Here is a 22,724-nt window from a genome sequence, read left to right on the forward strand (position 1 = left end):
CTCTGGGGATCCCCTCTTGCCAGCACCTGTGATGCCCGCTGTCTCCTAGCAACTGTTGGTGGCATCAACACTAAAAGGGTGTAAGCTGGATTCCATTTCAGAGATTCTGAGGTCTTCAGAAGGGGTCTGCATTTTCCCTTGCCATTTGGGTGTCCCTGAGTCCAAGGTCAGCCTTGCAGGGCACAGGCAGGGTCTTGGCAACTCACAACCTCCCCACTGCCTCAGCCTTGGGGGGGGGGGTCCTGCCCCTGAAACAGGGCATGGGCTCTGAGAAGCAGAGGGCAGCCTGCTCCTCCCAGGCCTTGTTGCCAGGCGCCAGGGTGTGAGGTGTCAGATCCGGGGCACTCCTGGCATTCTAATCCACCAAGGGTTCCAGCAGGCGCCAAGTCTCTGGTATCAGGGGAAATGACCTCAGAGCTTTGGACGTGGCTGGCAGGCCACTGCCTGGACTTAAAGGTCTCCTGGCAGGCACCTGTCACCCTGTCTTGTCCTTCCTCTGCCCCAGACCTTCCACAGGGAGCCAAGGGTCTGGGAAAGAAAACAGGCTTCTAGCATAGAGTGAGGACCCATAATTTCAAAGCCCCTGTTGTGAGTATTTGGTTCCTAGAAGTCTGAAAACAGCTTTCCTCTTGGGTCAGTGGAGGAAAAGGAGAGCTGCTGGGTGGGCGTGGGTAGCTTGGGTTGGAGAGGCCTGAACAAGATGCTGTCTCACCTCATGGTGGATGAGAAACCAAAATAAGAGTGCTTTTCACACTGAGCACACTTTCCAGGACCTCCACCTCCTTCCTTGGCTCGATTCCACTGAGGCTGGTGCTGGGAACAGAGCCCCTGGTGCCCAGAGATGTGTGAAGTCAGGCTGTGGAGAAAGCTGCAGCGTGCACATGCCTAGCCTGGCAGGAGTGATGGGCTGTTCCAGGTGTCCCTAGATTGGCTGTGAAGAGCCTAGCATGGTGGGTCCCTGGTCAGGACCCCTGGCCAAGCCGGCAGGTGAAGGGCAACCCAGGAGCCCTTTCCTTCCCTGTGGCCATGTGTGGGTATGCTACTGAGGAAGCTGGTTGGATCCTCCAAATGCCTGCCTGGCTAGGCCTTCTTTGATGCCCCAGTGTCTTCCCAAATAATGTACTTTGTATCAGAGGCAGAGAGAGAGAGAGAGAGAGAGAGAGAGAGAGAGAGAGAGAGAAAGATCACTCACCAGGAAGGGCAGAGCAGACATACCTCTCTCCTTTGAAGATAATCCTTCCAATGACTACTTCAAACTCAGCAGAGCTCAGGTCTCAGAGAACCCTGAGGAGAAACAGCACAGTGGAATCAGTAGAATGCAGTGGGAGTCAAGCCACCTCTGGACATGCTGACCCTCCCACTTACTACCTTTGGGGATTTGGGCCAAGTCACCTACCTTTAGTTTCCTTCTCTGTAAGATGGGGATACAGTTGTGTCTGTCTTAAGGAGAGAGAAAGAGAGAGAGAGAGTGTGTGTGTTTGTGTGTGTGTGTGTGAAAGAGAGAGAGAGAGAGAGAGTTTTCATGAGATAATGTCCCTTAAGTGACTAATGCACAGTCTATCCTCATATATGGCAGCAGTTACCTAGCCAGATAGATCACACCCAACAGGCACTCAGGAAATGTCTGAAGAATGAATTCTTCACTTTTCCTTTTTCTTTTTGTCCTCCAAATATTTGTTCTTTACCTAAAAAGCTTGCTAGGATCAGAAAGTTCTGATGCTTGGAAAAAAGATAGGGGCCATGGCTGGGGGCAGGGAGTATGGCTGTTGTGTCCTCTTGGGGGCTTGATCTGACCAAGCTGAGTGTGAGGCCTGGGCAGTGAGTAGCTTGTCCTGGAATCCCAGGACAGCCATCCAGGGAACTGGGCTAATGGGCTTTTCAGTTCCTTGCCCTAATAACAGCAGATTCTCATTTTAAAAATAACCTTAGTTTTTATTATATAAGTGGCATGCGTTCACTAAAACAAAAGCTTATATTGAATTTATGACATACCAGGCACTGCTCTAACACATCTAAATCCATTTAATTTGAACAAAATTTCACAAGGTAGGTACTATCATTTCCCCCATTTTATGAGTAAATCCAGAAACAGAGGTAAGTTTCCTGGAGCCATGAGGCTCAGAAGTAACAGAGCTGTCTGTCTTGAGTCCCTGCTCTTAACTAGTATATAATCATACTTTATTGTACAGATGTGTGAAAATACAGGTAAGTAAAAATAAGTTAAAGATAACCTATATTCTTAACACCCAGAGATACTTGCTGTTACTCCTAGCAGTATAATTAGGAGTTAACACACACATACACACACACACACACACACACACACACACACACACACACGGTATTAGGTAAGACGAACTTACCAAATTCTGGCTTTATTGTTTATGGGCAGTGTGACCTTGGCTTGGAAAACAGATGAAAATACTTTTATGGACTTTGGGGTGGGGAAAACATTTCTTGGCATTGATACCAAAGACAGAAATCAAAAGAAGGGGCGCCTGGGTGGCTCGGTTGTTAAGCGTCCGACTTCAGCTCAGGTCATGATCTCATGGTTCATGAGTCTGAGCCCTGTGTCAGGCTCTGTGCTGACAGCTCAGAGCCTGGAGCCTGCTTGGGATTCTGTGTCTCCCTGTCTTTCTTCCCCTCCCATGCTTGTACTCTGTTTCTCTCTCTCTCTCTCTCAAAACTAAACATTAAAAAAATTAAAAAAAAAAAAGAAATCAAGGGGAAACATGGACAGACTTTACCTATGACAATTAAGAATTTCTGTGTTACATGACAGAGCACAAAATAAAGCGTAAGGTCAAATATCAAACTGAGAAATAATAGTTGCTTCATATGTGATAGAAATATGGTTAATCTCTGTCAAATATGGACAACTCTTTCAAAATTTGTAAGAAGTAGGGGCGCCTGGATAGCTCGGTTGGTGGGGCATCTGCCTCTAGATTGTGGCTCAGGTCATGATCTCCCGGTTCGTGAGTTCGAGCCCTGCATTGGGCTCTGTGCTGGCAGTGTGGAGCCTGCTTGGGATTCTCTCTTTCTCCATCTCTCTCTGCTCCTCCCCAGCTCACGTTCTCTCTCTCTTAAAGTAAAATAAACAAGCAAACAAAACAAAACAAACAAAAGCCCCCAAAATTAAAAATTCCTAAGAAGTAGACCTCACTAAAAATGGGAGATTCCACAACAGAACTGTAAGTGACCACTAAATCTATGTTCAATCTTGCTGATAGTAACAGAAATGGTGATTAAACTGACAAGATGTTATTTTCATGCATCAGATTTGGCAAAGATTAAAAAGACTGACAGTAGACAGTGTTGGCCAGGGTGGTGGGGTAAATGCTGACAGCCTTTCTACAGACAAGCTGGTGACATGTATCCAAACTCTTAGGCACCTGTGCACTCTTTGACTTAATATTGTAACTTCAAATAATTTCTTCTAATGAAAAAGGAGTAGTCAAATGGAAAGGATGTATGTGCTAGAATATTCACTGGGAGATTTTTTACAAATGCCAAGAGCTGAAAATAACTTAAATGCCCTTTAAAGGTGATTTGTTATAAGAAACTCTGTAAAGCTATAGAAGAGATTATTATACAACTGCTCAAGGGGATAAGGTGGATTTATATAAAGGAAAAAACTATGGTAAATTTGGAAAACTAATTGCAGTACGTGGTCTTATTTTTGACAGCAGGTTCTCCCAACTGAGCCCTAACTTGGATTTTGATTTTGACTCTTTACACAACTGGTTTTCTGGTATTTGCAAAATTCGAAATGTTTGACAGACTATTTTGTAAATACTGGGAAGTTTTCCTTTGGAGCCTCTACGAAAGAGCTGGGAAGTGGTAGGGGGTTTCAAGCAAGGTTAGAGTTGCAGTCTGCATAAGCAAAGGTCAGCAACAAGATGTGGGGTTTTTTCGTGCATCTGTATTTACAGACTTACTGAAGCTTGGTGTGTGTAAGCTACATCCACTTAAAAATAAGCAAATGTATTAAACATAAACATAGATAGAAAATGTGCACCTTGATGAATCTCCACAAAGTGAGCACACTCCTATAGCTGCTGTTCGGACAAATTAATGGAAGAGAACCCTGAACACCCTTGTGCCCCCTGCCAGCCATTTTCCATTCCTCACTGGACCATTGTTCTGACTTCTAATATCAGAAATGAGTTTGATCTGTGTCCGAACTTTACATCAGTGGAATTATAAAGTATATACTCTTTTATGCTCAGCTTCTTTCCCTTAACATTATGAGACCATCTGGGTGTACCCATAGTTCATTTGTATTCGTCTGGGTAGTAATCCACTGAACGAATATGCACATATTACATCCATTCTCCTATTTATGAATATTTGGATTGTTCCCATTTTTTGTCTTTTTAGAAAATGTTTATTGTTATTATTATTTAATGTATATTATTTTTGAGAGAGAGACAGAGAGACAGAGTGTGAGCAGGGGAGGGGCAGAGAGAGAAGGAGACACAGAATGGAAGCAGTCTCCAGGCTCTGAGCTATCAACACAGAGCCTGACGCAGGGCTCAAACTCATGAACTGTGAGATCAGGATCTGAGCCGAAGACAGAAGCTTTAACTGATTGAGTCACCCAGGTGCCCCCGAATGTTTATTATTTTTAAAAGAGAGAGAGGGACAGAGAGAGGGGGGGACAGAAAATCTGAAGTGGGTTCTGTGCTGACAGCAGAGCCTGATGTGGGGCTCAAACCCACAAACCATGAGATCATGACCTGAGCTGAAGTTGGACGCTCACCTGACTGAGCCACCCAGGCATCCCATCCCATTTTTTGTCTTTTAAAAGCAATGCCACTATACATATTCTCATACATGACCTTGGGTGCCTATGTGCACATTTCATTGTATATATACCTAGCTAGTTATTGGATGTCCTTATATTCACTTTTTATACATAGTACCAAAGCATTTTCCAAAGTGGTTGTACCAGTTTACACCCTCACCAACAGTGCCTGAGAGTCTCAGTTCCACCACAGAGCTGCCAAGCTGAGACATGGTATGGCATTTGGGGTATTCTGGTGGGTGTGCAGTAAATTACTGTAGTTTTGTGTTTCCCTGATGACTATTGAGAATAAACACTTTTTTTTTTTTACAAGTTTCCTGCCCATTTGGAGATCCTCTTTTAAGGTCTAGACATTTGCTTTTTTTTTTTTTTTTTTTTTTTCTGTTTTCTGTTGAATTCTTAATCATTTCGAACAAATTTTCAGTTCTTTGTGTATTTTGGATACTAGACCTGTGTCAATTATATGTATTGCAAAAATCTTTTCTTATTCCATAACTCTCTTAATGGTGTTGTTTGATAAACAGAAGTTATGAAATTTAATATAGTCCAATTTGTCTGTTATTATTTTGTGGTTAGTGTCCTGTTTAAGAAATTTTGCCTGGGAGCAGCTGGGTGGGTTGGTCAGTTAAGTGTCCAACTCTTTTTTTTTTTTTTTCATAATTTAAATCCAATTTAGCTAACATACAGTGTCGTCTTGGTTTCAGGAGTAGAACCCAGTGATTCATCTCTTACATATGACACCAAGTGCTCATCCCGAAAAGAGCCCTTCCTAATGTCCATCACCCATTTAGCCTGTTCCCTCCCTCACTCCCCTCTCCAGCAACCCTCAATTTGTTCTCTGTATTTAAGAGTCTTTTATGGTTTGCCTCCCTCTCTGTTTTTATCTTATTTTTCCTTCCCTTCCCCTATGTTCATGTGTTCAGTTTCTCTAATTCCACATATGAGTGACATCATATGATATTTGTCTTTCTCTGACTGACTTATTTCGCTTAGCATAATACACTCTAGTTCCATCCACATTGTTGCAAATGGCAAGATTTAATTCTTTTTCATCACTGAGTAATATTCAATTGTGTATATATACACATCTTTATTCATTCATCAGTCAATGGACATTTGGGCTCTTCCCATAATTTGCCTATTGTTGATAGTGCTGCTATAAACAGCACTCCTGTATCCTTTGGATAAGTACCTAGTAGTGCAATTGCTGGGTCTTAGGGTAGTTCTACTTTTAATTTTTTGAGGAAACTTCATACTATTTTCCAGAGTGGCTGCACCAGTTTGCATTCCCACCAACAGTGCAAAAGGGTTCCCTTTTCTCCATATCCTCACCAACATCTGTTGTTGCCTGACTTGTTCATGTTAGCCATTCTGACAGGTGTGAGGTGGTATCTCAGTGTGGTTTTGATTTATATTTCTCTGATGATGAGTGATGTTGAGCATCTTTTCATGTGTCTGTTAGCCATCTGGATGTCTTCTGTGGAAAAGTGTCTATTCATGTCTTCTGCCCATTTCTTCACTGGATTATTTGTTTTCTGGGTGTTGAGTTTGGTAAGTTCTTTATAGATTTTGTATACTAACCCTTCATCTGATATGTTATTTGAAATTCCTTCTCCCATTCTGTTAGTTGCCTTTGATTTTAGCTCAGCTCATGATCCCACAGATTGTGAGATCAAGCCCCATGTGGGGCTCTGTGCTGACAGCATGGAGTCTGCTTGAGATTCTCTCTCTCCCTCTCTCTCTGCCCCCCCCGTCTCAAAACAAACAAACAAACAAACAAACAAACAAACATTATAAAAAAAGAAATTTTGCCTGATATAAGGACATGGATATATTTTCTTATTCCAATTTCTAGAAGCTGTATTGTTTCATCTTTCAGATTTAGATCTACAATCTATGTGGATTTTATTTTTATGCATGGTATTAAGTTAGGAGCCAAGATGCATTTTTTTTCCTGAATGGATATTCAGTTGACCCAGCTCCATTTATTGAAAAGGCTCCTCTTTCCCCGACTATACTGCAGTGTCACCTTGTTCTAATCATCTATAAATGTGTGGCCTGTTTCTGGACATTCCTTTCACATCTTGTATCAGTACAATGCTATCTTCTTATATATAGTCTGAGTCTTCCAGCTGCATTCTTATGGTCTTAGCTATTTCTGGCCTTTTGTATTTTCTATAAATTCTAGAATTGGTTTGCCAACTTCACCCTCTGACCCTAAAATACAAAACAAAGAACCAACCCAAAAACCAAAAACTGCTGGTGTTAAAAAAAAATTTTATTTAACGTTTATTTATTATTGAGAGACAGAGAGAGACTGAGCATGGGAAGGGCATAGAGAGGAGGAGACGTGGAATCTGAAGCAGGCTCCGGACTCTGAGATACCAATACAGAGCCCAATGTGGGGCTTGAACTCACAAACATGAGATCATGACCTGTGCTGAAGTCAGATGCTTAACCGACTGAGCCACCCAGGTGCCCCCAAAACTGCTGGGATTTTTAATTGTGATTGCACTAAATCTATAGATCAAGTTAGGGAGAAATGATCTCTTAAAAATAATGAGTATTTCAATTCATGAACCTAAGATATCCTTTCATTTTTGTAAACCTTCTTTAATATTCCTTAATAAAGTTTTGTAATTTTTTGTGTAAAGGTTCTGCACAGTTTTGTTATCTTTATTCCTTTACTTTTACATCCTTGATGGTATTTGACTTTTTCTTCAATTTCTAATTAGAAATGCAATGGATTTGGGGTGCCTGGGTGGCTCAGTAGGTTAAGCGGCCAACTTTGGCTCAGGTCATGATCTCGCGGTCCGTGAGTTCAAGCCCCGCGTCGGGCTCTGTGCTGACAGCTCAGAGCCTGGAGCCTGTTTCAGATTCTGTGTCTCCCTCTCTCTGACCCTCCCCCATTCATGCTCTCTCTCTCTCTGTCTCAAAAATAAACATTAAAAAAAAATTAATAAAAAAAAAGAAATGCAATGGATCTAAAAATTTTTTGACCTTGTATCTAAATTCACTCGTAGATTGTAATAGTTTATCTGTAAATTAGTTTAGATCTTCTAGGTATATAATAATGCTGTCTATGCATTATGACAATTTTTACTTCTCCCTTACTGATCCTTTACATTTTATTTCTCCCTTCCTTCTCGCCACCAGCTCCTTGACCCCTTCTTTTTCTTCTTCTTCCCCTTCCTTTTCTTATTTATAACTATTGCACTGGCTAAGACCTCTACTACAGTGTTAAATAGAAGTGGTGATAATGGGCATCTTTCTTCTCAATGGAACATTTTTAACATTTCACCATTAACTATGATGTTTGCCATAGAATTTTAAAATTTGAGATGAAATTCACATAACATAAAATTAACTACTTTCAACAGAACAAGTTAGTGGCATTTAGTAACTCACAATGTTTTGCAACCACCTCTTCTATCTACTTCTAAAACATTTCCAAGACTACAAAATAAAGTCTTGTCCCCATTAAGCAATTACTCCCAATTCCCCCCAAACCCTTGTTTCTGGCAATTATCAATCTACTTTCTGTTTCTATGGATTTATCTTTTTTTTTTTAAGTTTATTTATTTTGAAAGAGATAATGTATGAGCAGGGGAGGGGCACAGAGAGAGGGAGAAAGAGAATCCCAAGCAGGCTCTGCACTGTCAGTGCAGAGCCCGAAGTGGGGTTCAAACTCACAAACTGTGAGATCATGACCTGACTTTAGATCAGGAGCCAGAAGTTTAACCAACTGAGCCACCAGGCGCCCCTGGATTTACCTGTTCTAAATATTTCATATACTAAATAAAATCATACAATGTTATCTTTTGTTTTTGACTTCTTTCTCTTAGTGTGACATTTTCAAGATATAGCTATGTAGTGTGTCTTGGTCCTTCATTTCTTTTTATGTGAAATAATGTTCCATTGGGTACCTATACCACAATGTTGATGGACAGTCATCTGTTGATGGACATTTGAGTTGTCTTCAATTTTTTGGCTATTATGAACAGCACTGCTATGGACATTCATTCAAAGGATTTGTTTGAAAAAAAAAAAAAAACAAAGGATTTGTTTGAGTCCCTGTTTTCAATTCTTTTTGGTATATACATAGGAGTGGAATTACTGGGCCACATACTAATTCTGTGTTTAACCACCAAACTGGTGTGTATGTGTTTGGGGAATCACCAATCTACTTTCCACTGTGGTTGAAACATTTTACATCCCACCAGCAAATATATGAGGGTTCCAATTTCTCCATGTCTTTATCAACACTTATTTCCCACATTTTTGATTATAACCGTCCTCTTGGGTGTAAGTGTGCTATAGATTTAAAACACATATATTCTTTGTCAGATTAGGAAAGTTACCTTCTGGCATAACATCATTTTGTAATACTCTTTGGAAGTGTTAAGGTCAGGAAAAATAACAATCAAGGAATTTTCTCAAATTGGAGTAAACTCAGAGGACATGACAAGTAAAGAAAAAGCAGGATCTTGGATTGGATCCTGAATCAGAAAAGGACATTAATGGGAAAACTAGCAAAATGTTAATAAGGTCTATAAATTAATTAATCATATTGTATTAACATTAATTTCCTGATTTGCACTATGGTTATGTAAGGTTACCATAACATACAGGTAGTTAACTTAAGAGTATATGGGAACTCTGCACTATTTTTGCAACTTTTCTTGAAGTCTAAAATTATTTTTAAGATGTAAAAAAATAAAGTTTGCTGTTTATTGTGAATGGGATTGAATTTTGCAAATGCTTTCTCTGTATCTATTGATGTTTTATGCACTTTTCTTCTTAATTTTACTGATATACTGAGTTACAGTGATTTTATTGATTTTATTTAAGATTTTTTTAATGTTTATTTTTGGGAGAGAGAGAGAAAAAGAGAGAGAGTGCACATGGTGGAGAGGCAGAGAATGAGGGAGACAGAGAATCTGAAGCAGTCTCTGTGCTGCCATCACAAAGCCTGACTTGGGACTCAAACCCACCAACCATGAGACCATGACATGAGCCGAAGTTGGACATTCAACTGACTGAGCCACCCAAGTGCCATGACAATGACTGATTTTTAGCTGTTAGCCCTACCTTTTGTTCCTGGTATAAACCCAACTTTGCTTTGGTATGTTACCCTTTTCATATGTTACTGAATTTGATTTGCTATTTTCTTTTTTTAGGTTTTTTTTTTTTTTCCATCTATGTTTCTGAGAAAGTTCTGTGGGTAATTAATTTTCCTTTGCTGTAATGTCCTTGTTAGATTTTGGGATTAAGTTTACATAATCTCATAATACAAGATGGAAAATGTGTCTCCAACTATTTTCTGAAAGAGTTTATGATTGGTGTTGTTTCTTCTTTAAATGCTTGGTATATTCACCAAGGAAGCCACCTGGGCTTAACAATTTTTATTGTAGGAAGGTTTTTAACTACAGATTTGATTTCTTCAATATAGTTAAGATACTTTATATATATGTTTGTTTACCTCATGTCAATTTTTGTAAATTGTGTTTTTCTAGAAATTTGTCTATTTTATTTAAATTTTCAAATTCATTGCCATATATTGTTTATAATGTTCTTCTACTATCTTTCTAATAGGTGAGAGCTATAATAATGCTCCAATTTGTTCCTGGTATCAGTATTTTGTGTCTTTCCTATTTTTATTCTAAATCAGCTTTGCTAGGGGACTTGTAAATGTAATTTAAAAATGTTTTCTTATGTAAACTCTACCCCCAGTGTGGGGCTTGAACTCACAACCCCGGGATCAAGAGCCACATGCTCTAATGACTCAGATGCCAGGCATCCCAAATGTAAATTATTTGATGTTCTTTATTGCAGATTTGTTTTCAACTTTATTAATCTCTGTTGTTACTTTTATCATTACTTCCCTCCACTTTCCTTGCATCTAGTTTGCTATTTTCTAACTACTTGCTCTGGAATACTTAGATAGTTGATTTTAAGCTTTTTTTTCTAATACATACATTTGGGGCTACACTGTTTTCTCTAACCATGGCCTAAACAGCAGCCCAGAAGTATTAATATGTTGTTTTTATAATTTCCTTCAAAATATTTTCCAGAGGCGCCTGGGTGGCTCAGTTGGTTAAGTGTCTGACTCTTGATTTCAGCTCAGGTCATCATCTCATGGTTCGGTTCGTGAGTTCAAGCCCGGCATGGGGCTGTGCACATGGGGACAGTGCGGAGGCTACTTGGGATTCTCTCTCTCTCTCTCTCTCTCTCTCTGTTCCTTCCATTTGTGCCCTCTTTCTCTCTCTCTCAATAAATAAACCTAAAAAATATTTTCTAATTTCTCTTGTAATTTCTTTTCTGATCCATGGGTTATTGATAAGTATGCTGCTTAAACTGTAAACTCTTAGGGACCTTTCTTGTTTTCCTTCTGTAATTAACATCTAGCTTATTTTCAGTGTAGTCAGAGATACACACCCCATGTGATTTTAATTCTCTGAAATTTATTGAGACTTGATTTATGGCCAAACATACTTTCACTTAAAATTTTTTTCCATGTATACTTGAAAAGAATGTATATTATGCAGTTGTTGAGTGTAATGTTCCATATGTGTTCATTGAGTGAGATGCATTAATCATGTTGTTTGAGTTGTTATATCTATTGATTTTTAGTCTGTTTATTAGTTAGGAGAAAATTGTGTTAAAATCTCCTGGTATGATGTGAATTTATTTCTCCTTTTAATTCTATGGCTTTTACTTTGTATTATTAGAGGAGATGTTGTTAGGTGCTTTTGGATTTAGAGTTTTTATAGTGCTAGTGGATAGACTCTTTTATTACCATGAAACATCTCTCTTTATTTCTGATAATGCTCCTGGCTTATAGTCTACTTTGTCTGATATTAGAATAGCCTCTCCAGTTTCCTTTCGGTTAATGTTTCTTTTTGGTTAATGTTAATATTTGTATTTTTTCTCATTCTCTTATATCTAACTTTTCTGTATCTTTACATAAAATAATCTCTTATAAACAGCATACAGTTTTAAAAATCCCAACGAACAATTTTTATCTTTTAATTATTTTTTTAGCCTATTTGCACTATATTAAGTGTAATATATTGAAATTTTAACTCTACCATTCAATCTGCAACTGACTGGTTTAATGTTCATTCTTCTTTTTCTTCTCTTCTCCTGAATTGTTTGTTTTCTTTCCCAACAATTTTCCATTTCTATTACTTTGTTAGTTATATTTTCTTTTATTCGTTAAAGAGTTACCCTAGAGACTACAATATGCATCCTTGACTATTAGAATCTAACATAAATTAGTACTTTTATATTTCTTGATGGTGGAAGGTCCTTAGAAGATTTTAACTCCATTTACCTTGCCCCTCTCTTTATGCTATTTTATGTATTTTCTCCTGTATTTTATGTATTTGTGAGCTCTGTTGTCACATATATTCATGCTTACAATTGTTAGATCTTCCTGATGGATTGATTCTTTCATCATTACAAGATGCCTTTCTTAGTCTATGGTAAAAATTTTGGTCTTAATGTTTATTTTGTCTGATATTAGTATAGCCACTTTAGCAGTCTTTGGTTAATATTTAAATGGTATATCTTTTTCCATTCTTTTATTTTTTAACCTATTGCATCTTTGAGTCTAAAATGTGTCTCTTGTATACAGCACAGTGTTGGATCATTGAAAAATCCATTTTTCCAATCTGTTCCTTTTGGTTAAAGTGTCTAACCTGCTTATATTTTATGTAACTATTAATAAGGTAGGATTTATGCCCACCATTTTGCTATTTGTTTTCTACATATCTTAGATATTTTTTGTTCTGCTACTTTGGGATTACTGTTTCCTTTTACATTAAATTGATATTTTATAGTATACTAGCTTAATTCTCTTCCCCTTCCTCTTCCTTCTCTTCCTCCTTTTCCTCCCCTTCTTCTTCCTCTTCTTTGTCTTCATCTTCTTCCCCTTCTTCTTCTTCTTCTTCTTCTTCTTCTTCTTCTTCTTCTCCTTCTCCTCCTCCTCCTCCTCCTCCTCCTCCTCTTTCTTCTTCTTCTTCTTCTTCTTCTTCTTCTTCTTCTTCTTCCTCTTCCTCTTCTTCCTCTCCTCCTCCTCCTCCTTTTTCTCCATCACCTTCTCATCCTTCTACTTCTCCCTCTCCCCTACCCCTTCTTCTTCTTCTTCTGGTTCCCTGAGGATTGCAATTAACATCTTAATTTAAAGCAATCTAGTTTAGGGGTACCTGGGTGGTTCAATCAGTTGAACGTTGGACCCTTGACTTTGGCTTAGATTGGGTCATGATCTTAGTCTGTGAGTTCAAGCACTGTGTCAGGCTTTGCACTGACAGTGCAGGGTCTGTTTGGGATTCTCTCTCTCCCTCCCTCTCTGCACCCTTCCCCCCCCCCCCCCCCACTGGCTGTCTCTCTCTCTCTCTCTCTCAAAATAAATAAACTTAAAAAATAAAATAATCTAGTTTGTATTAATATCAACTTCATTTCAATTTTGTATAAAAACTTAGCTCCAATATAGCCTCATCCCTTTGCTCTGGCTTTGTGCTTTTATTATCGTACAAATTACATCTTTGTACATTATAAGCCCATTAACAGAGTTTTATAATTATTGTTTTATATTGTTGCCTTTTTAAAAACAGAACAGAGCAGAAAAGAATTACAAACAAAAATGCATTTATACTGTCTTGTATTTATTTACGTAGTTACTTTCACAGATACTCTTTCTTTTTAAAAACAATTTTTTAAGTTTATTTTTGAGAGAAAGAAAGAGAGAGAGCATGAAAAAGGGAGGAGCAGAGAGATATGGAGACACAGAATCAGAAGCAGACTCCAGGCTCTGAGCTGTCAGCACAGAGCTGACACAGGGCTGGAACTCACAAACTGCAAGATCATGACCTGAGCCGAAGTTGGATGCTTAACCAACTGAGCCACTCGAGTGCCCCCTTAAAAATTTTTTAAAAACGTTTATTTTTGAGAGAGAGAGAGAGAGAGAGACAGAGTGTGAGCGGGAAGAAGGGGCAGAGAGAGAGAGGCAGAGAGAAAAGGAGACACAGAATCTGAAGCAGGCTCCAGGCTCTGAGCCGTCAACACATAGCCTGATGTGGGGCTTAACCCATGAACCCCGAGATCATGACCTGAGCCAAAGTCAACATGAGCCGAAGTTGGACGCTTAACCAACTGAGCCACCCAGCTCCTCTCAATGGTACTCTTTCTTTGGGTGTGTCCAAGTTATTGTCTAATGTTCTTTCATTTCAGCTTGAAACATTCTTATTAGTATTTCTTAAAGATCAGGTCTCCTAGAGATTAATTTTCTGTGAATGTCTAAATTTTTGAAGCATACTTTTGCTGGATATAGAATTCTTGGTTGATAATCTCCCTCAACCCCCAGCATATTGAATATATCATTACACTGTATTCTAGTCTTTGTGGTTTCTTCTTTTTTTTAATATTTTTTTAATGTTTATTTTTGAAGAAGTGAGAGACAGAGCATGAGCCTGGGAGGGACAGAGAGAGAGGGAGACACAGAATCCGAAATGGGCTCCAGGCTTTGAGCTGTCAGCACAGAACCCGACGCGGGCCTCAAACTCACTCATGACCTGAGCTGAAGTCGGACACTTAATGGACTGAGTCATCCAGATATCCCTAGCCTTCGTGGTTTCTGATGAGAAGTCAGCTGTTAATCTTAATGTAGCTCTCATTAACATTTCTTTCATTCCCATCTGCTAGAAATGCATTCTCAGTTTTTGTTTGACTGGAAATATTTTTATTTTACCTTCATTTTGGAAGGATATATTCATTGAGAATAGAAGACTAGGTTGGGAATTATTTTGTTTGAGCTCCGTAAAGATTCTGTTGAATTGTCCTCCAGGCTTCCATAATTTCTGTTGAAAAACTGCCAATCTTATCATTGTGCTTTTGAAAGTAGGTGTCTTTTTCCCTCTGGTTGCTTTTCAAGAGTGTTCTTTGTCTTTGAGTTTCAGCAGTTTTAGTATGGTATAACCAGATGTGTTTTTCTTTATATTTATTCTTCTTGACACTCAAAAAGCTTTTTGAATCTAAGATATCAAAGACGTGATATTTAAAAAAAATTTTTTTTACATTTATTTATTTTTGATAGAGACAGAGCACAAGTTGGGGAGGGGCAGAGAGAGAAGGAGAACAGAATCCAAAGCAGGTTCCAGGCTCTGAGCTGTCATCACAGAGCCCGACATAGGGCTCGAACTCACAAACCGCAAGATCATGACCTGAGCCGCAGACGCTTAACTGACTGAGCCACCCAGGCGCCCCAAGATTTGATATCTTTTACCACTCAGCCATATTCTCTTCAAATAGAACTGCTTTTCCATTCTCTCTTTTTCTCTCATTCTGAAATTCCAATTCTGTATATGTTTAGCCTTTTCACCATATCCCACATCACTTAGATCTTTTTACTGAATGCCAGTCTTTGTGTATAAAAAATTGTAGAAATAATTTGAAACTCTCATGATGTTATTTCCTCCAGAGAGGATTTACTTCTGCCTCTTGAAGCAGTTTGAATAAGAGCAGATCACCTTAGTCCAGTCTGAGCCTGAGTTGGTTTGAAACCAAGTTTTAGTCTATAGAAGGATCAGACTATTTCCATTTCACCTTCATTCCTCAGGTGTAGCTCTTCTGGGATACTAGTTGGAGTTCTGAGGTCCTTGCAACTCTTTGGTGAGCCCTGGACTTCAGCTTTGTTATTCCCAGTCATGTGGGACTGCTGAGAACCTGCTCAGTTCCCAAGACTTCAGGCTCAACACTGCTTATGAATCATCAAAGACCCAGTGGGAAGGCTTCTGAGCTTCTCAGCCCTATGGCACTTATTAGCCCTATGGCTAATGCTTCAAAGGGAAACTGGGCATAAGGCCAAGCTCACTTCAATGCACTTTTCTCAGAGATCTTGGCTTTTTAAGTCCCAGCTATCTTCAAATAACAAAGATGTTTAAATAAATTTTGGGGGGAATGATTTTTTAATTACAGAAAGTTGCAAAATAGTATAGCCTTTATCCAGTTTCCCCTGATGTTAATGTCTTACCTAACCTTTTTAGGTCTGTCAAAAATAATACATTAACATCAATACAATGCTATTAAGTAATCAACATACTTTATTCAGATTTCACCAGGTTTTTCATGATGTCCTTTTTCTGTTCCTATAATCCAGGTACCACCTTTAGTTGCCAGGTCTATAACATGGTCTGTAACAATTTTATCAATCTTTATTATTTGTTCTTCATGACCTTGATACTTTTGAGGAGTACTGGTCAGAGATTTTGTAGCCTGTCTCTCAATTTGGGTTTGTCTGATGTTTTCTCATAGATTAGATAGGATTATTGATTTGGGGAAAGAATGCCATAGATAAAAAGTACCCTTCTCATTACATAATACATACATATCAAGGGGTACATATTATGGACTGGAGTCTTGTGTTGGACAAAATTTGAAGCCCTACCCCCAATGTGATGGTATATGGAGGTAAGGCCTTTGGGAGGTAATTAGGTTTAGATGAGATCATGAGAGTGGGGCCCTCAAAATGGGATTAATGCCTATTTAAGATTAGACAACAGAAATCTTGCTTCTTCTCCCTCTCTTTGCCATGTGAACACACAGTGAGAAGAGAAGGTGGTTATCTGGAAGAACCAGGAAGACAGCTCTCACCAGAAACTGAATTTCTCATCCCTTTGATCTCATACTTCCAGCCTCCAGAACTGTGAGAAATAAATGTCTATTGCTTAATTCACACAGTGTGGTGCATTCCGATTGGATAGGGGCTGGAGGTGAAAGAATTCACCTGAGGCAGAACAAAGGAGATAGAAGTTTATTGAATACACTGCAAGGAAGCAGAGAACAAGATAGCAAAGGAGAGACTGTCTTGATGAAGCAGTGGTGAGAGGCTATAGTTGTAGGGTGGAGTGAGGAAGTCTGGGATTGTATGGAATTTCCCCTTTTTTGGTAACTCGTTGTAAGTAGCCCATTGGTCAGTTGGGGCCTACTGCCAATTTGAGGTGGGTCGCTTAATGAGCCTGCTTGTACTTGGCTGGGTGGTTGCTGTGGGCCCTTTTGCCTTGCTCAAGTTCCCATTGCTTAAGCCATTGCCTCAAAGCAGCCTATAAATCCCCCACCTGGCAAGCCAACAATAACAAATCCTTGGCATTTGGGTGGAGGTCTCATCTTCAGTAGCTTCTTCCTGCTGAATGAGGGGTGTGGAGATGTTCTTACCTGTGGGTCAACATTAGTCAGTGGGAATTTATATGTAGAAACTGTGAAAGGCAGAGCACTGAATCCAAGGTAGACAACAAATATGAATTTCCCTGAATAGAAAGGATCATCTGTTGGCTTGAAGTTAATAGCAGTGAAGGAATCGCGGCATCAGGCAGAGAGACATCAGATAAAACAACAAAATAAAATTATTATTATTATGAGAAAGAGCAACCTGAATAAAAGAGCTTTTTTTAAAAAATGTATTTTTTTAAATTTATTTTTGAGAGATCACACACAGGGGAAGAGCAGAGAGAGAGGGACAGAGGATCTGAAGCAGGCTCTGCACTGACAGCAACAATCCCAATGTGGGGCTCAAACTCACAAGCCATGAGATCATGACCTAAGCCAAAGTTGAATACTCACTCGACTGAGCCACCCAGACACCAATAAAAGATATTTTTTTAAAATTTAATTTTTTTTTAAAGTTTATTTATTTGGAGAGAGAGGTAGAACAAGAGCATGGGAGGGGCAGAGAGAGAGAGAAAGAGAGAGAGAGAGAGAGAGAGAGAGAGAGAAAGAGAGAATCCCAAGCAGGCTCAGTGCTGTCAGCACACAGCCTGACATAGGGCTCAATCCCATGAACCATGAGATCATGACCTGAGCTGAAGTCAAGAGCTGGACCCTTAGCAGACTAAGCCACCCAGGAGTCCCAAAAGATCTTTGATAGTTGTCCAAAATTCTCCTCCAGTCCAGGAGTTTAACCAATCATTAAAGGAGAGGAAAGGATCCTTTAAAGTGTCAATTTGAGTATTCATTTCTTCTGGTAACCCTGTCACATTTTTGTGGTAATCTGGAATATATACATAACATTCTGTTTTAATAAAGTATAAGTTTCTCCTTGAGCTGCAGTCAGGATATCAAAGGCTGGTTTTGGAGGGCCACCTTTTGAATTTGTGGGTGACTACGTGTTGGGCTTAAAGGTGTCTGCTGTATGCTTGACTAAAGCCTCTACTTGCAATTTTACATCAATAGATGTGGCTTTTAGGACAAATACAGCTAAGGGATAAAGCCATCAAGAAGCCTCTTTGATGTCTAGTCTTAACAATATTCCAGTTATGAGGAATCATTGGCAAGTGGGAGATGACCTGTCCCAGGAGATAAGGATATCCCCAAGTGTATCAACCAATCCAATAAGAAAGAAAGTGGGGCCATCCAGTATTTCCATTAAGTCCCTAGTTAATCCCACAGAATGGGGTATGCTCCAGCTTTTAAGGATTGATTTTGTCATCCCAGCCACCCAGAATTGGTCAAGGTGATAATTGAGTTACACAATTGTTGGGGAATCCATCCCGTTTTCCAGCTGTCTAAAGAATCATATGCTTATGGGGTCCTGTTATTATCCCCACAGAGTAACAAGCATGAAGATAGTCCATACATGAGCTATTGTGGCAATTTCTCTGAAGTATACCTCAAGTTGTCTAGCTTGACAACAAGCATTCAAGGATAATCAAAACTGGAATTTAAATCCACAAATTATGAAACATAATTTTTTTCTCTAAAATCACCCTAATTTCCAATGATAGCCAAATCAAGACTAATTCATTGAAAAACAAGTCCATTTTTAACAAATTTGGCCTAATTGTTTACATAAGCTCAGCAAGAATAGTGATTGACCATATAGATTCTTTTTAAAAAAAAATTTTTTTTAACGTTTATTTATTTTTGAGACAGAGAGCATGAACGGGGGATGGGCAGAGAGAGAGGGAGACACAGAATCCAAAGCAGGCTCCAGGCTCTGAGCCATCAGCCCAGAGCCTGACGCGGGGCTCGAACTCACGGACCGTGAGATCGTGACCTGAGTTGAAGTCGGACGCTTAACCGACTAAGCCACCCAGGCGCCCCCCATATAGATTCTTTAAAACTTGTTTTGTTGAAACTTTTCATAAGGAATCTCTAGATTGAACTTTTAATACATTCTCGAGGCCAAAAGGCAAGCCAAATACTTGGCATCAGACTTGCCTGCAATACCTGTAGATTTGGGTGAATTCCTCCTCTAAAGGTCCCCAAAATATCTTGAGATTTCCTGCACCTTCCGGTAAGTGACATTATTTATTCACCTGGTAAGATTGCTTGGAACTCTGTAAGCAAGGTATCAGGCTAACATTTTCAAGGTGCTTCGTTGGCTCCATTAAGTCAACCTTAGTTTCTTAAAGCTGTTTGGTCATATCTGAGTCGATGCATGTCTTTCTCAAATAGGACATTCCAGTCAAAGCCTTGGTAAAATAATCGTTTCTGGTGATGTTCTGTTATAAGAACAGATTCTCATTGAACTTATGCAAATAATTATAAGAATACTCACTGAAGGTTTCTGAATTTCAGAGGGTTCAGATAGGGAGAAAAGTTGAATGTTTAACTTTGTTCAGAAAGGAATACTTTGTCACATTTCTGTAAGTCATAGATATTTTAAGAGAAAACTTTCTCAATCTAGAAGAGCAAACATTAGAGAACCGGCAATATTTTAAATAAGAGTCACAAAAATTATAATCATCGTCCTCAATTCATTCAGTGCCAAATTACTAATTCTAGTTGTTTGGATGCAGCCTTTTCTGTTAGTCCTGGAAATTCTTACTTTAGTTTCATGATTTTAAAGATATCAAAAAACTGTATTTGCCAAAAGTCCTTTTCATGAATCTTCTTGTGGGCAAAACTCATTCTGCAAGAGCATCAGGATGATAACTATAAATGACAAAAGACTCAAAAATAGTCATGGTTAAAGATGTGATATGAGAGTTCATTATAATGTATCTGACAAGGGAATCCGGTTGTTTCTGTGGTTCATAACACTTCAATAATCAGATTATCAAGTGATGAATTTATATCAACAATTAAAACTACATACATATACATTTTCTATATTTTTTGGAACAGTTATAACATTTACTCACACAATACAGCCTAAGGCTTATCATTATTTATTTGACAGAACTTCCCAAGTAACTTAACATATCAAGTATATAAGCCTAGGGGTGCCTGGGTGGCTCAGGCAGTTGAACATCCGACTTCGGCTCAGGTCATGATCTCATAGTTCATGAATTTAAGCCCCAGTCGGGCTCTGTGCTGACAGTCCAGAGCCTGGAGCCTGCTTCAGATTCTGTATCTCCTTGTCTCTCTGCCCTTCCTCCGCTCATTCTCTCTTTCAAAAATAAATAAGTAAACTTTTATGTATATATATATATATATATATATATATATATCATAGAAACTGGTTTTCTGGGAAGATAAATAAAAGAAAAAAAGAACCTTTGTTTACACTTTCTTATCAAGAGCAGACCAATAGCCCAAGAAAACTTTGTCCTTTTTAAGAGAGTAGAGCAGAATTCTATCTAATATCATTGTACTTTTAGTACCCATTCATTTCAAATGAATTTCAAATTCATTTCAAATGCATGGTCCTAACTATACACAAAATTATTTTCTAAAGCTTTCCCTTCATAAATTTCTACAAGTTTCTTTTGTATTCATATTTTGTCTTAAGCCTTTTCTCTCTAAATAAATAGTTTCATTTTAGGATAAAATTTCTTTGTACTACCTCAACAAAAATGTATTCTCATTTCTTATTCTGTTTCTTGCACATCTCTTACTTTCCTACAGAGTTGCTTTCCTTATTTCTATCAGTCTTAATTACATTTAGCAGAATTTTAACTCTTAGAAACCTTAGTCTCCAGTGAAAACTACATACTAACACCGAAATTCTTTTTCTTTCTTCTTTCTTCCTTTCTTTCTTTTTCTTTCTTTCTTTCTTTTTCTCTTTCTCTTTCTTTCTTTCTTTCTTTCTTTCTTTCTTTCCTCACCAGGATTCTTTATATGGCAAATTTATGAATACATTTCATAAGTTTTAGGAACATGCATTTTCATACTACAAACTTTTAGTAAGACACAAAGCATGTTTTCCATCAGACCCAAGTATCTTTAGTGTCTCAGCAGTAAGAAGTCAAAAGCAGATCAATTATGATGAATTATATTTAGTAATTCATGTTTCAGTATTTTATTTGGAAAAGACTTAGATAGTCAATGAATTCAACATGATTTATCATTTAACTTAGGGAAACTTCAAAGTTTCAGGTTACCAAAGATTTTTAAAGCTATCTTAACAATTACCCGTGAGAACTTAATGAGACAGACAAAATAAATCATCATTTTAAGCCTTCTTTTGCTGACAAATTGCAGCAGAAATAACACAAGTTTTTTTGTCCTTTAGTAAACCTTGGTAGAATAAACGTTTTATATTTGATGTGGATAACTCTAAAAACATGTCTATTTTAATTACCTCAACAAACTTAAATTATATATTTTTATTTTATTTTTTATTATTTTATTTTATTTTTATTTTTTTTAATGTTTATTTTTGAGAGAGAGAGAGAGAGCACAAGCAGGGGAGAGGCAGAGAGAGAAGGAGACACAGAATATGAAGCAGGATCCAGGCTCTGAGCTATAAGCATGGAACCCAACATGCGGCTTGAACTCACAAACGGTGAGATCATGACCTGAGCCGAAGTTGGATGCTTAACCAACTGAGCCACCCAGGCACCCCTTTATTTTATTTTTTAATGTTTATTCATTTATTTTGAAAGAGAGAGAGAGGGAGAGGGAGAAGAGCACGTGTATGCAAGCAGGGAAAGAGAAAGAATCCCAAGCAGGCTCCATACTCAGCACAGAGCCCAACTCGGGGATCGATCCTCCAACTGTGAGATCATGACCTGAGCTGAAATCAAGAGTTGGACACTCAGCTGACTGAGCTACCCTGGTGCCCCAACAAACTTAAATTATCTTTAACATTGAATATGTTGCATCTGTGTCCACTAAGAGTCAATCAATTTGTTCCCCACCTGTGGGAAAATCTAAAGTGGGCAGTTTAAGCCCAAGGGAGCCCCTGAGCCTTCAGGGGGAGGGGAAAGTTAATAAGGTGGATAAAAGGGCAATTATCTAGAGTGTCTGTGGTGTCAGATGGGCTGTGAAACTGAGCAAAACACATTCTACAACTTTTGTGGAGGCTGGGATTTTGGAGACAATGCCATGAAGGCTTGCATACGTGGGATCTCTGACCATTTGGAGGAGTCCTGGCAAAAGAGGTCAAGCTGGAAAATAGTATTATAAGAAAGGATTCTGGGGAGGGGCCATACCTCTTGATCTGGGAGTTTGTACTGAGGCCAGGAAACACTACATAAAAAGAGGCATTTTTCCTCAGGACTTGGGAGTCAAATTTGTTCCAGTTTTTTAAGAATACAGCCCAATGGTGAGTCAAAGGAATAGAGGAGGTTTGTCCCATAGTGGGAAAGACCAACTGCCAGTTCCCAAAGGGGCGTCCAACCAAGGGGAATGGAGCTTTGACTAGTGGTCACAATTTCAGTCAGGTTGTCCGACAGATCTCAAAAAGGCCAGACCTTATGTGGGGTGACTGACTCTACTGGGGTGTCCCACCAAAGAGAAGAGAAAGCCCAACACTGGGTGGTCAAACCAGGTGACAGAAAGCAGAGGGGAAGACTTACCACTCAGATGTCTGTAGATCAAGGTGGTGGCTGGATCTAGGGGAACAAAGGAACAAAGGCGAGGCCTAAAAGAAGCAAGGTGACTGAGAGTCAGCCAGTGTCAGGAAAGGGTCTCAACTGAGTCCAAAATGTATACAGATTCTCCCTGGACTAGCTGCTGCTGCCAACTGCCACAA

General features: G+C 38.9%; 1 long non-coding RNA gene across 1 annotated transcript; it reads left to right on the forward strand.

The window, feature by feature from the left end:
- The first annotated feature begins 382 nt into the window (after window positions 1-382).
- LOC122209179 lies at window positions 383-16,541 on the forward strand. The gene is made up of 2 exons (XR_006197482.1): window positions 383-588; window positions 16,412-16,541. It is a non-coding gene; the product is annotated as an uncharacterized LOC122209179 (long non-coding RNA).
- Window positions 16,542-22,724: the final 6,183 nt, after the last annotated feature.

The sequence above is a fragment of the Panthera leo genome, chromosome E2, assembly GCF_018350215.1.
Source record: "Panthera leo isolate Ple1 chromosome E2, P.leo_Ple1_pat1.1, whole genome shotgun sequence".
NCBI classification, from domain to species: Eukaryota; Metazoa; Chordata; class Mammalia; order Carnivora; family Felidae; genus Panthera; species Panthera leo.